This window comes from Jaculus jaculus, chromosome 1 (genome assembly GCF_020740685.1).
Source record: "Jaculus jaculus isolate mJacJac1 chromosome 1, mJacJac1.mat.Y.cur, whole genome shotgun sequence".
NCBI classification, from domain to species: Eukaryota; Metazoa; Chordata; class Mammalia; order Rodentia; family Dipodidae; genus Jaculus; species Jaculus jaculus.
The window spans coordinates 130,888,104-130,900,672 of NC_059102.1; positions in this window are offsets into that span (position 1 = coordinate 130,888,104).

Sequence of the window (12,569 nt, forward strand, 5' to 3'; positions counted from 1 at the left end):
GAGGAAGTACACGCACAAGAAAGAATTGGCACACCAGAGCCTCCAGCCATGGCAAACGAACTCCAGACCTGTGTGCCACCTTGTGCACATGTGAAACCTATGTGCTTATATCACACAATACATGTGATATCAGCCATATTGTGCATCTGGCTTATGTGGGCCCTGGAGAGTAGAACATGGGTCTTTAGGCTTTGTAGGCAAGTGCCTTAACCACTAAATCATCTCTTAAGCCCTCTATCTTTTTAATTAAATTGATTTTTTTTCTTTTTTGGTGCTGGGGATTGAACCCAGGGCTTTATGCATGATAAGAACACACTTAACCACTCAGTTACATCTCATCCCCATTTTAATTTGATGAAACATTAAAATTTTCCCTATATTGGGGCTGGAGAGAATTCTCAATGGTTAAGGCACTTGACTGCAAAGCTTAACAACCCTGGTCCAATTCCCCAACACCCATGTAAAGCCAGAGGCACAAAGTGGCACATGCACCTGGAGTTTGTTTGCAGTGGCAGGAGGCCCTGGCATTCTTATTCTCTCTGTCTCTCTTCTATCTCTCTCTCTCTACTTGCAAATAAATAAATATAAGTATAAATAAACTGTCTCAGCTGGACAGATGGCTTAACAGTTAAGGCACATGCCTTCCAGGTCCCACACAAGCCAGGTGCACATGGCAGCACATGCATCTGGAGTTCCTTTGCAGTGGCTATAGCCATTCTCATTCACTCTCCCTCTATGTGTGTGTGTGTGTGTGTGTGTGTGTGTGTGTGTGTGTGTCCCTCTCTCTGTCTCTAATAAATAAATAAAAATAAAATATTTAAAAAATAAAATAAACTTTCTCCCTCCAGCATGTGTGGTTTCTAAAGTTGAATTGTAGGTATCTGTTTATATACTAGACTATGACATTATTGGGTTGGGGAGGGAAGATAGGTACCTGCATCTTGTCACCTCTGAGCTCTGATCTGATTTATTATAAGTGATAATATATTACATAAGTGGGGGAAATCCCAAGGCAACATTGTTGGGTTGGAATTCATCACAATAGGGCATAAGGTCAGTGGTTATATCTCTCTTTTTAATTTTTTTCTATTTTATTTGAGAGAGATAGGAGAAGGAGAGAAAGAGAGAGAATGGGTACACCAGGGCCTTTAGCCACTGCAAATAAACTAGCATGTGCCTCTTTGTGAATCTGGCTTACATGGGTCCTGGGGAATCAAACCTGGATTCTTTGGCTTTGCAGGTAAATACCTTAACTGCTAAGCCATGTCTCCAGTCCAAGGCCAGCAGTTATATCACTTTTCCATAAATATATCATGTGTTTAGTGAAAAGTGTACTACCTATGCTCACCTAGAAGCCATAAGACAGTAATTTAAATCCTCACCTCTGACAAGACTTATGGAAATAATGTTTATGCCCTGATGTGGCCACAGGGAGGTAGCAGAGGAATGAGGATGAATGGTTTGGCTGCTATTCAGTAAATACCATGCCACATTGCAACAGATATGAATAATCACAGATAATTTGTTTTTATAAATAAGAACAAGAAAATATTAAATTCCAACACTTCAAATGAGTAAAAACAAAACAATGTTGTCCTATAGATAACAATATGCATATACTTAATTTTCAGGTTATGGTAAGCTGAAGAGACACAGGCAGACTGAGGAAGAAAAGAATGAAGGGAGTGATCACCATGTGAGGTCCATGACTGGGACAGGGATGTAACTCCCTAGTTGAGAGTATAGTGTTTGGCCTAAATCCAATGTAATGACTCCTTGATCCAATTTAGTGAGCGCACCCAAAATGTAATGAGATTTTCTATGGACCAGTCTTTTTTTTTACAAGGTTAGTCTCATGAGCACTTTATATGAACATTCTTAGATGCATCTTACAATAACTCCAGAGTGATAGTACCCTTTTTTAAAAAAAGTTAGACAATTTTCCCAAGGGCAATTATCCAGTATATAGTAGAGTCAAGATGTAAATGTAGGAACTCAAGATACATAGGTATGAAAATGCCATTATGAAACCCATTACTATGTATGCTAACTTACAAAAACTAGTTTAAAAAAACAGCTTTGAGAGTCCATATCATTCTCATCAGAATAGCTACCATTAAGGAAACAGTGAACAACAGATACTGGTAAGGATATGGGGGAAGGGTAACTCATGCTGTGCCGATGGGAATGTAAACTGGTACAGTTTCTATGAAAATCATGATGGGGTTTTCTCAAAAAATTAAAGATGTGGCTGGGGATATAGCTCAAGGGCACAGAGATTTCCTAGCATGTGTAAAACTCTGAGTTTATTTTCTAGTGATGAAGAAAAAACATAAAAGCAATAACTAACCTATGACTCAGCTAAACCATTCCTAGGTATATATAACTGAACGACTCTAAGTCAGCATACCACAGACACATGCACCCACATTTATCGCTGCTCTATTGAGCTAGTAAATACAACTAGCCGGGATGTCTATCAGCAGATGAATGGACAAAGACACTGTGGTACTTATACATAATATAATTTTATTCAGCTGCAAAGAGAAAAGAAATCATGACATTTGCAGGAAAATGGATGGAGCTGGAAATCATTATGTTAAGCAAAATAAGCCAAATTCAGAAATAAAAATATCACATGTTTTCTCTCATATGCATAACCTAGATTAAAGTGTTGTGTGTGTGTGTGTGTGTGTGTGTGTGTGTGTACTAGAAAAGGGACCAAGAGAGGAAAGAAAGAGAGTCTAAGAGAGGGGGAGGGAGAAATATGTAAGTGAACATATTTGACATAAAAGCAGGAGGGAGAAAGGGGACTAACACGAGGAGGCAGGACAGAAGATGGGAGATGGCAACGGGGGGGGGGGAGGGTAAGTTAGAACAACCTATAATGACACATATGTATAAAATGCCATAAGGAAATCCATTAATTTTGTATGCTAGCTTAAAAATATTAACAAAAAAAAATCAAAAGGGGGGTCTTAAATGTAGGAACTCAAAGCTCAGAATTCAAGATCTTCACTGCCTTGGCAATTTTGCCTATGAACAGGTAATGATTGATTCCCCCCTGGCAAAAAAAAAAAAAAAACTATTGGAAAGAGATGAGGGGTGCCTGTCCTATAGTCAGTGTTAGGAACCAATTTGTGTCCCTTAAAATTCCTATGTGAAAGCTGCAACCCACATTGTGAATGTATTTGGAGATAAGCCCTCTATGGTTAATTAAGGTTAAATGAGGACTGAAGTGTGGGGCCTTAATCCATTCACCTTCCCAGAGTGTGCCCAGAGAAGAGGTCACTTCAGGACACAGAAAGTGACAATCTACGAGACAGGGATGGAGCCCTCACTAGAAGCTAACCCAGATGGCTCTATGCACTTGAATCTCTAACTACCAGAATAAAGAGAAAACATGCGACTACTGGGGTACTGAAAGTGTGTTGGATGAGCAAAGTGTGGGAGCTGAATGATTCTGCCTGCCCTACCATGCCCGCCTCTGTCTATGACCTCATTCTATCCCACACAGTTGGTATCTCCTCTTCCCAGAGGTGAGACTGCTCTTCCCAAACTGAAGCCCTTTCTGCTTGACTCTGCAGAGCAACCTCTACCCATCACCATTCAGACCTGTGTATGAGAATCTATTTCCAAGTGACAACATTTTCCTGGCTTCCCACTGATTCTTTGCATGGTACTTGCTTAGCCATTGATGAAGAGAACATTGGGACTTAGAGCTATGAAAATGTTAGGGGCTTGTGACCTCCCCATCTGTAAGCTTTGTTGGTAAGATTCCACTTAAGATGGTCCTCTGCTGCACTGAGGAGCAAGCTAGAAACCTCTTCTATGCCAACTGTGCATCTCTTGTCATAGGCTATCTTATTACAGAAGACAAGTCTGAGGCACTCGCTTGCTGAGGCTTATCCTCTCTTGCTTATGGCTGAGGAGGATTTTCCCTCTCCCCACTGTTGCTAAGCACCTGTGTCCTTTGTTTCTTTTACAAATATAAAGTTTAACATTTCTGGATTTCACCTGGCCTCTGTTTAGCATTTATCATTGCACTGTTATTCCTTTTCATGCTACCCACCTTTCTTTGTAGCCACACATCTGTTTTGTTTCCAAACTATGAATCTGCTACCTTCCTCAATCTGAACACACATTTCTTAATTGTCTCTCTGGCCCATGCCCTGTGCTTGCTATTCAGAGGTAGAACAGAAATCAGGCACTCTCTTGTTTTGTGGAGAAACCCTCAGGATGATATATATGGGGAACAGGGGGTGCAAGGAAGAGATTAGAGGCACAAAATAGGCAATGCTTAGATTATGTGAGGAGTATTCTGCCAGAGGGACATATGGGATGGGGTCATAGAGGAGAGCACTTAGAAGTTTTTATAGAATAAGACCTCCCCCTCAATGTGCTGGGCTAATGTAAACAAAGATTAAGCTCACTGTTATGGACTGCATGTTGTGGTCCTCTTCCCCCAATTTATATATTGATGCCTTAACCCTCAATAAGATGGCTTAAAAGGACAAGCTTTGGGGGAATTGGTCAGGATTGGATGAGCTTGTGAAGGTGGAATCCTCATGCTGGGATTTGTGTCCTGTAAGAGGAAGTGCTTCCCTTTTCCACCATTTAAGGCTACAGCAGGTAAGCTCCTAGCCTGGCTGTGAGCACTGAGAAAGACCCATATCTGCAGTTCCTTGACCTTGGACTTAGCACTCTCCAGCTCTGTGAGAAATAAATGCCTATTGCTTAAGCTACCCAGTCTATGGTATCTTGGTAAGACACTGATTCCTAGTAATTTCTGTAAATTCAAGGGAGAGAGAGAGAGAGAACTATCTCAAACTTACCTCAGAAAGCAAGCTGGTAAGTCACCAAAACCTCTAATCCACAGTGTTCATGGTCAATTTTGATCTCCATGTTTTTGAGAGTCATGTATTTCTCAGTTTTTTAAATGTTTTGTTTATTTTTATTTATTTATTTGAGAGTAACAGACAGAGAAAGAAGGACAGAGAGAGAGAGAGAGAGAGAGAGAGAGAGAGAGAGAGAGAGAGAATGGGCGCACCAGGGCCTCCAGCCACTGCAAACTAACTCCAGAGGCGTGCGCCCCCTTGTGTATCTGGCTAATGTGGGTCCTTGGGAATCGAGCCTCAAGCCAGGGTCCTTAGGCTTCACAGGCAAGCACTTAACCACTAAGCCATCTCTCCAGCCCTTCTAACAGTTTTTGTATCACCTCTGAACACTGCTCAGCCAGCTTAGCCTTTCCAAAGGCAAGGATTGCATCACCCCTTTCATGGTCTGAGTTGTTTGGCTTTTACATAATGTAAGTTAGTGAGGCCTCCATCAAAGTCACCTAGGATGCTTTTTCACAATGCAGTCCAGGGGTGGGGTATAGTTTAGTGGAAGAGCACTCGGCTAGCATGCACAAGGCCCTGTATTCAATCTCCAGCACCCTTCCCCAATACATACACTAAATGTAGCCCAAGCCCTTACCTCAGATCTGCTGGTTCTGATAGTGAGTGATAGTGGATAAAATGTGAATTTTACAGGAGCATTTAAAGTATTCCTGTCTTTGTCCATCCTGATGCATGCTAAGGAGATCTGCAATAAAAATGGGTCAAGAGAGGGTGAGAGATCTATATGAAAATATTAGCTTTACTGCTTTCTACGTTGAAGCCTTGGACAAGCTGTCTCACTAAACTTCAATTTCTTCATCTGTAAAATGGGGCTAATAATGCATGTCAAACAGGATTCTTATGAGGATTAAATGGACTAGGAATAAAAGCCATTAGTGAGCATCAGCCTGTGGTTGATAAATTACCATATCCTTGTGGTTCCTGGGGCCTTCAGTTACTTGTGTCCTGTGGTCATGGTCTTTGTCATTGTTTCACCAAATGCCAGTTATTCAGTTGTCCTTGGGGGGAACAAGGGGTGAGGTGATGATGTCTTTATGTGTGAAGTCTGGCTACTTGCTTAATGGAAGGTCATTTGATTAGTTTTGTTCATTACATCCTTCTAGTAACCACTACCCTTATTGATTTCAGTTTCCCTTATGAGAAAATTTGAAAATGTTCCAGTATAGGCAGAATCTAAGCATGGGAGTGACATAAAAGTTTCAAAAGAATCAGTCAACAGAGAACACTAAGTGTCTACAACGAGAAAGCAGATTTAGTTATGAATGCTGGAAGGGGAGACTTGACTTACCTTTCTTTCAGGAGCTTTCAGTCTATTTGAAAGACATGACTCATAGCTTAAAGTAGATTGACAGAAGCTTGGTGGCAGAAACATGCTCAGAATACTAATATAAATGGCTCAAAGCAAGAGAAATGAAGTATACTTGTTGATCCGTCAGTCCTCTGGACAATGAAAGGGCTGAGAGAGGCTGCACCAGAAAGAAAAAAAAAGCAAATATCAGAGCTAGTTAAGCAGCTCACTCAATTTCAAACTACCCTGTCTTAGTTTATGCTGCCATACCAGAGTACCTGAGACTGGATAAGTTATAAAGGAAATAATTTATTTGGCTTCATGGTTCCAGAAGCCGGAAGGTCTGAGATAGAGGTGCCACATGTGGTGCAGGTGGCATGCTGCTTTATAACATGGCAGAAGTAAGAAAAAAAAGGAGGTGAAAGCAGAAGAACCAAGGCATACGGGGACCCCTTGCTTTACACAACCAATCAAGTTCCATCTGAGCCATTACTGCCTCAAGAACTAACCCAAACCCCCAGGAAGGCATTAATGCAATTTGGTGCCCCAACCATCTCTTAGAGCCCTCCACCCTGTTATATTGGGAACCACATTCCGATATGAGTTTCAGGGATCCAAACCAAATCCAAACCCCAGAACACCCCCATAATCACTGGTTTATAATACAAATCCTTGGGCTGGGGAGATGGCTCAGCTATTAAAGGTACTTGCTTGCAAAACCTTCCAGCCTGGGTTTGAGTCCCAAATACCCAGGTAAAGCCAGATGCACAAAGTGGTGCATGTGTCTGGAGTTCATTTTCAGTGGCAAGAAGCCCTAGCATGACCATTCTTTTTATCTCACTCATTCATTGCAAATAAATAAAAACATTAAAATAAATTCTTTAGTTTCACTCTCATCAGTGGCTTCCCTCACCTAGGCTGGACTTGCTTTTCCATCTGCAGGTCAGCTGGGGGCTCCATCTTGGTCACCTTGGCTAGAGCAGCTCTGTGTCTATCTGCTCTTGGGACAAATGGACTTGGACATGTCCTCATGACAATGAAAGGAATATGAAGAATGACCCCAACATCACAGACATGTGTCACGCCTCCTAATATCCTATTGGTCAGAGTGTCTCACATGGCTTAGCCTCAAGTCATGATTGGAAGGCAAAGTCATGTGTTCAAGGCTATGGATTCAAGGACTGTTGAGGAACTGGGGTCTTCTAGGTTATCTTCCACATTCCTCCCTGAGTTTTCCTCAACTTTCTCTTCTTCCTTCCCACCCTCAAGTTATTGCTCCCTCTTCAGTGCCTTTCTCTTTCAGTTTGATCTTAATCCTCATTGTTCTTGTGTCCAAAAGAGTAAAAACTTTGTCTATAGTCTCAGTGGCCAGTCTAGGGTATGACATCCATTAAATGTTAGTAAAGAAAAGTAAAAAGAAAAAATAGGGAAGAAAGCAGGAATAATAGCTCCAAAAACAAAAGAAAACAGTGTGTGCGCAAGGGAAAAGGGCGGGGTGGAGGCAATCCAGAAGAGCTATGGATTGGGTGAGTTAGAAAAAGCACCAATTAGCTGGGCATGATGGCATTCAGGAGGCAGAGGTAGGAGGATTGTCATGAGTTTGAGACTATCCTGGACAATAGAGTGAGTTCCAGGTCAGCCTGGGCTAGAGTGAGACCCTACCACAAAAAAAAAAAGAGCGAGAGAGAGAGAGAGAGAGAGAGAGAGAGAGAGAGAGAGAGAAGGAAGGAAGGAAGGAAAGAAAGAAAGAAAGAAAGAAAGAAAGAAAGAACGAAAGAAAGAAAGAAAGAAAGAAAAAGTGCCAATGGTTTCATAAAGCAGTCATTTCTGCGTAGAGAGTGAGTTTTCATTTGCCATCTATAATGGCTGTCCCATGGAAGTCCTTGCAGGAAAGGAGACTTAGTTTATAGAGATTGTCTTTGTGGGCTGGAGAGATGACTCAGTGGTTAAGGGTCTTGCCTGCAAAGCCAAAGGACCCAGGTTTGATTCCCCAGGACTCACGTAAGCCAGATGCACAAGGTGGTGCATGTGTCTGGAGTTCGTTTGCAGCAGCCAGAGGTCATGGCACACCCATTCTCTCTCTCTCTCTCTCTTCCTCTTTCTCTGTTTCTTTTTCTCAAATAAATAAATATGTAAAATATTTTTTCAAAAAGAAATTGTCTTTGTAACTTTAGAAGGAATAGTCAGTTTACTATTCATGACATGAGCCCCTTTCACTACCTAAAATCTCTCCAAGTGCTATACCTGCTTTTTTTTTTTTTCAAGGTAGGATCTTTCTCTAGCCCAGGCTGACTTGGAATTCACTATGTAGTCTTAGGGTGGCCTTGAGTTCATGGCGATCCTCCTACCTCAGTCTCTCAAGTGCTAGGATTAAAGGCTTAAAAATGCTATGTCTTTGACATGAAGGCTGCTTTATTATAAAGATTAAAGTTATGTTAGAAATGAGGCTGTAGAAGACAGACTCTGAAAATCTTTTCTTGAAATGTAATTGCTTATTTGTTTTTCTGGATGTGGAAATTCCCAGTGCTACACACTATTATGAATAAACAGAAGGGTTGAAAATATCAATGCTGGGAGGGTGAGCTGGACCGATGCTGAAATGGTCAGATCATTTGAGGACAAGATCATAGAACCTGGTGGGTAAGAAGAGGCAGATTTCCTTTTGTGCCTCAAAGATGTTTGAGAAAGGGGCTGCAGAAATCCTTTGAACTGTAGCAGTTTCTGTGGAATACATACAAACTTTTCCAAAGAGAGTGTTTGGAATATATTCATATACTTTTACCCCTTACTTTGTTCAATGTGAACATCAGTTTATCTCCCCCTAACTCTCCTGCCCCCCTCTCCTATAATGAGGACAGAGCCCAGTGTCGTGCACTGGGCTACATCACCGACCCTTACGTTAATCTCTTTCTACATCACATGAACTGAACAAGTTCCATCCAGGGAAAGGTTCTTCAGTGGCTTTGTGAACATTTAGGCGGTCTTTCCTGGGGCTGGGAAGGATTTCCCCTCTTGTGTGTGGGGCAGGTCATCTCTGGAGCTAGAGGAAATAAAATAAGAGGTGGGAAGGAGTTGGATGAGGTGGGAAGGTGACCTATGAGAGCACAGGACCCAAACTAAGGCAGTATATGTGCCCCATTATGTCTTCTTGTCTGCCCTGGTAGCAGTCTGGGAGTAGAGACTGCATCCAACTGAGGGTCTGGAACAGAGCAGACGGGCAATGTATGTTTGAACTGGAATGGAGTGGTGGCATATGGCATGTATGAATAGCACCCTAGTGGAAGCCAGGAGAAACTGGACTTTAAGTGACTGGTGGAGTGGCCCCGTTTACTTACATTGAAAATGAAGATTTAGCAGGGGTCATTAGGAGACCCCCAGTACTTGTGATACCAGATGGCTGTTCTGCAGGAGACAACGGCTGCACTGGGGCAGACATAGCCAGCTGGTGGGCAGAGGCTAGAGGCAGAAGGTGGGTGGGCTATGCTACAAAATGGGTCATGGAACCTGCTAGAGTTAGCCACTCTCCTGTGACCTGTTCTTTGGCTGACATCTGAGCAGAATGTTCCTGTCAGGGCTGATAGTCTTTTGACCTCACTGTGTCCCTCTCTCCTTTGAGGGCACAACCTGGATGACCTCACTTCCTCCCATAGGCCCCATTTCTTTTTTTTTTTTTTCTCCAATTTTTTTTTTTATTAACAACTTCCATGATTATAAAAAATATCCCATGGTAATGCCCTCCCTCCCCCTACTTTCCCCTTTGAAACTCCATTCTCCATCATATCTCCTCCCCCTTTTAATCAGTCTTTCTTATTTTGATGTCATGATCTTTTTTCTCCTGTTATAATGGTCTAGTGTAGGTAGTGTCAGGCACTGTGAGGTCATGGATGTCCAGGCCTTTTTCTGTCTGGGGGAATTATGTTGTAAGGAATCCTAGCCTTCTTTTGGCTATTACATTCTTTGTAGGCCCCACTTCTTAAAGGTTCCACCATCTTCCAATAATACTGAGAATCAAGCTTTTAACATATAGGCTTTGGGGGGACATTCCAGACCCTGTTCTAACCTAAGAGACAGTGCACCTGCCCAAGTCTGGGATTTCTGTAAGTTTTCACGTAGAGTCCCAGGAACTTGGGTCTTGCAAGGATCTATGGGGCCAATTTAAAACAATTCAAGTGTCCCAAGTAGCAGAAGGGTTTATTTGGCTGTGATACTAGGTCATCAGCTTTGAGTCCCAGTTACCTTGGTCATAAAATGGTAATAAAGTCCTCATCCTTGTGGGTAAAAATGTGGTACAGAAGAAGCTAAAAGTTGAATTGATTTGTTGAGTTACTATAAGAGTTAATTGATGAGGAGCTAAGCTTACCTTTTTCACTAGATGGAAAAATTTCAAAGAGAGAACTTTCCAGAAAGGGCACAGAGGGACAATAAGAAAGAAAGACAGCTTGGGCTAAAACAAAGTAAAATGGAGTTCATTGTTAGGATGGCCTGACTAATCTAATAAATTCTTATTTTGTTTTATTTTGTTAATTAATTAATTAATTAATTAATATATTTTCTGAGGTGAGGTCTTGTTCCTCTAGTCCAAGTGGACCTGGAACTCACTCTGTAGCCCCAGGCTGGCCTCAAACTCACAGCAATCCTTCTACCTCTGCCCCTCTGGTACTGGGATCAAAGGCATGCACCATCATACCCCCTTTTTATTTATTTATTTATTTATTTATTTATTTATTTATTTATTTATTTATTTATTTATGAGAGACAGAGAAAGAGGCAGATAGAGAGAAAGAAATGGTGAGTGCAGCAGCAGGGTCTCTAGCCACTGCAAACATGTACACACACACACACACACAGTACTCCACACCTATTATGTGTGCATATGAACTATAAAACAGCTGAGAAAAAAGGCATATAGGCATTAGAAGAACATTAAAGAGGTATTTTATAAGTGAAAATCATTTGTTAACATGTTGCTAATTTTGTTGCAGAAATTCTCTGGAAAGACCATTCCAGTGCCAGTTTGAGTGAAAGTAGAGTAGTTTATTTACCTGGGCCAAATTGCTTGATATAGCTCTCCAAAGAAACTCTGCCCTGACCTGAGATTTTATTTTCATCTTATAGTTTTCATAGCCAAGGGGAGGGGTAAGTGAACAAACGACATGGCAATTTGCAATGAGAGAGGAGAGAGAGAGAGAGAGAGAGAGAGAGAGAGAGAGAGAGAGAGAGAGAGAGAGAATGAGAATGGGCATGTCAGGGCTTCTAGCCACTGCAAATGAATACCAGATGCATGCCCACTTTGTGCATTTGGCTTTATGTGGATACTAGGAAATAAAACTTGGGTCCTTAGGCTTTGCAGGTAAGCACCTTAATAGCTAAGCCATTACTCCAGCCGCTGCATGTAATTTTTATAAAAAAAAAATTTTTTAGTTTACAAAAAGAGAAATTCTGGGCAGATCTGTGAGAAGGGGGTCTTAACAGGAGAGGACTTAGGGACAGAGGTCTTCAGAGGCTATACTCACTACCTTTGCAGAAGATTTGCCTTCTGCTTTACGTCTGTACCATTCTCTGTCCAAAAAAGAAAGAAATAAAGAAAATCTACCAAAGGACCTCTCTACCCTACTGACTTCTTCCTCCACTGTTTAAGGAAAAATCTTCTGGCTTTGGCTCCCTGTAGAGTTTCTTTTCTTAAATTCCCAATTATTTTCCACCTTCAGAGAGATAGAAGAGGATGAGGGTAACTAGGTAGGATGGAAGTAAGCCTGTCTATGAAATTGCTCTTGGAAACTGGATGAACTCTGATCTATGTTTAAACAGACTCTGATAAATATTCATATACTGGGATTTTTGCAGAAACATTTGTATGTAATCACAAACCCACATTCATAGGCATGCTGATATGTACAGCCTTCAACTGTTCTCTGCAAACAAAAGCATTGCCAATCCCACACAGAAATGTGGACTCAGCACATCCATTCACATCCTAATCAGCAAAGGAACAGAACCACAAGATCGAAGGACACAGATCATCATGTACATAAACAAAAAGCCAATTACAGTCACATGATAGCATTTAGAGGGTGTCAGTCAGTCACATTCCTGTTCATGGTGGCACATCCCATCATGCACAGCTACAGTGATCCATCACATACATTCATATTTCATCAGCCACCTGTTGTGTGTGAGCACTCTACCCAGTGCCTGTTCATCCAATCCCTGCCTGGATTACACAGTTAAGCCCTGTGCACAGCCTTATGATCCCACAGCCTTTGCCCCTTCATGGTTATACTCACATAGAATTATGGTGGATCAAAGCAGAGATGTGCCGCCCTACAAGGGGCATACCAATATACACACTGCCTCTTGTCCCCCAAGGACACCACTGGGCA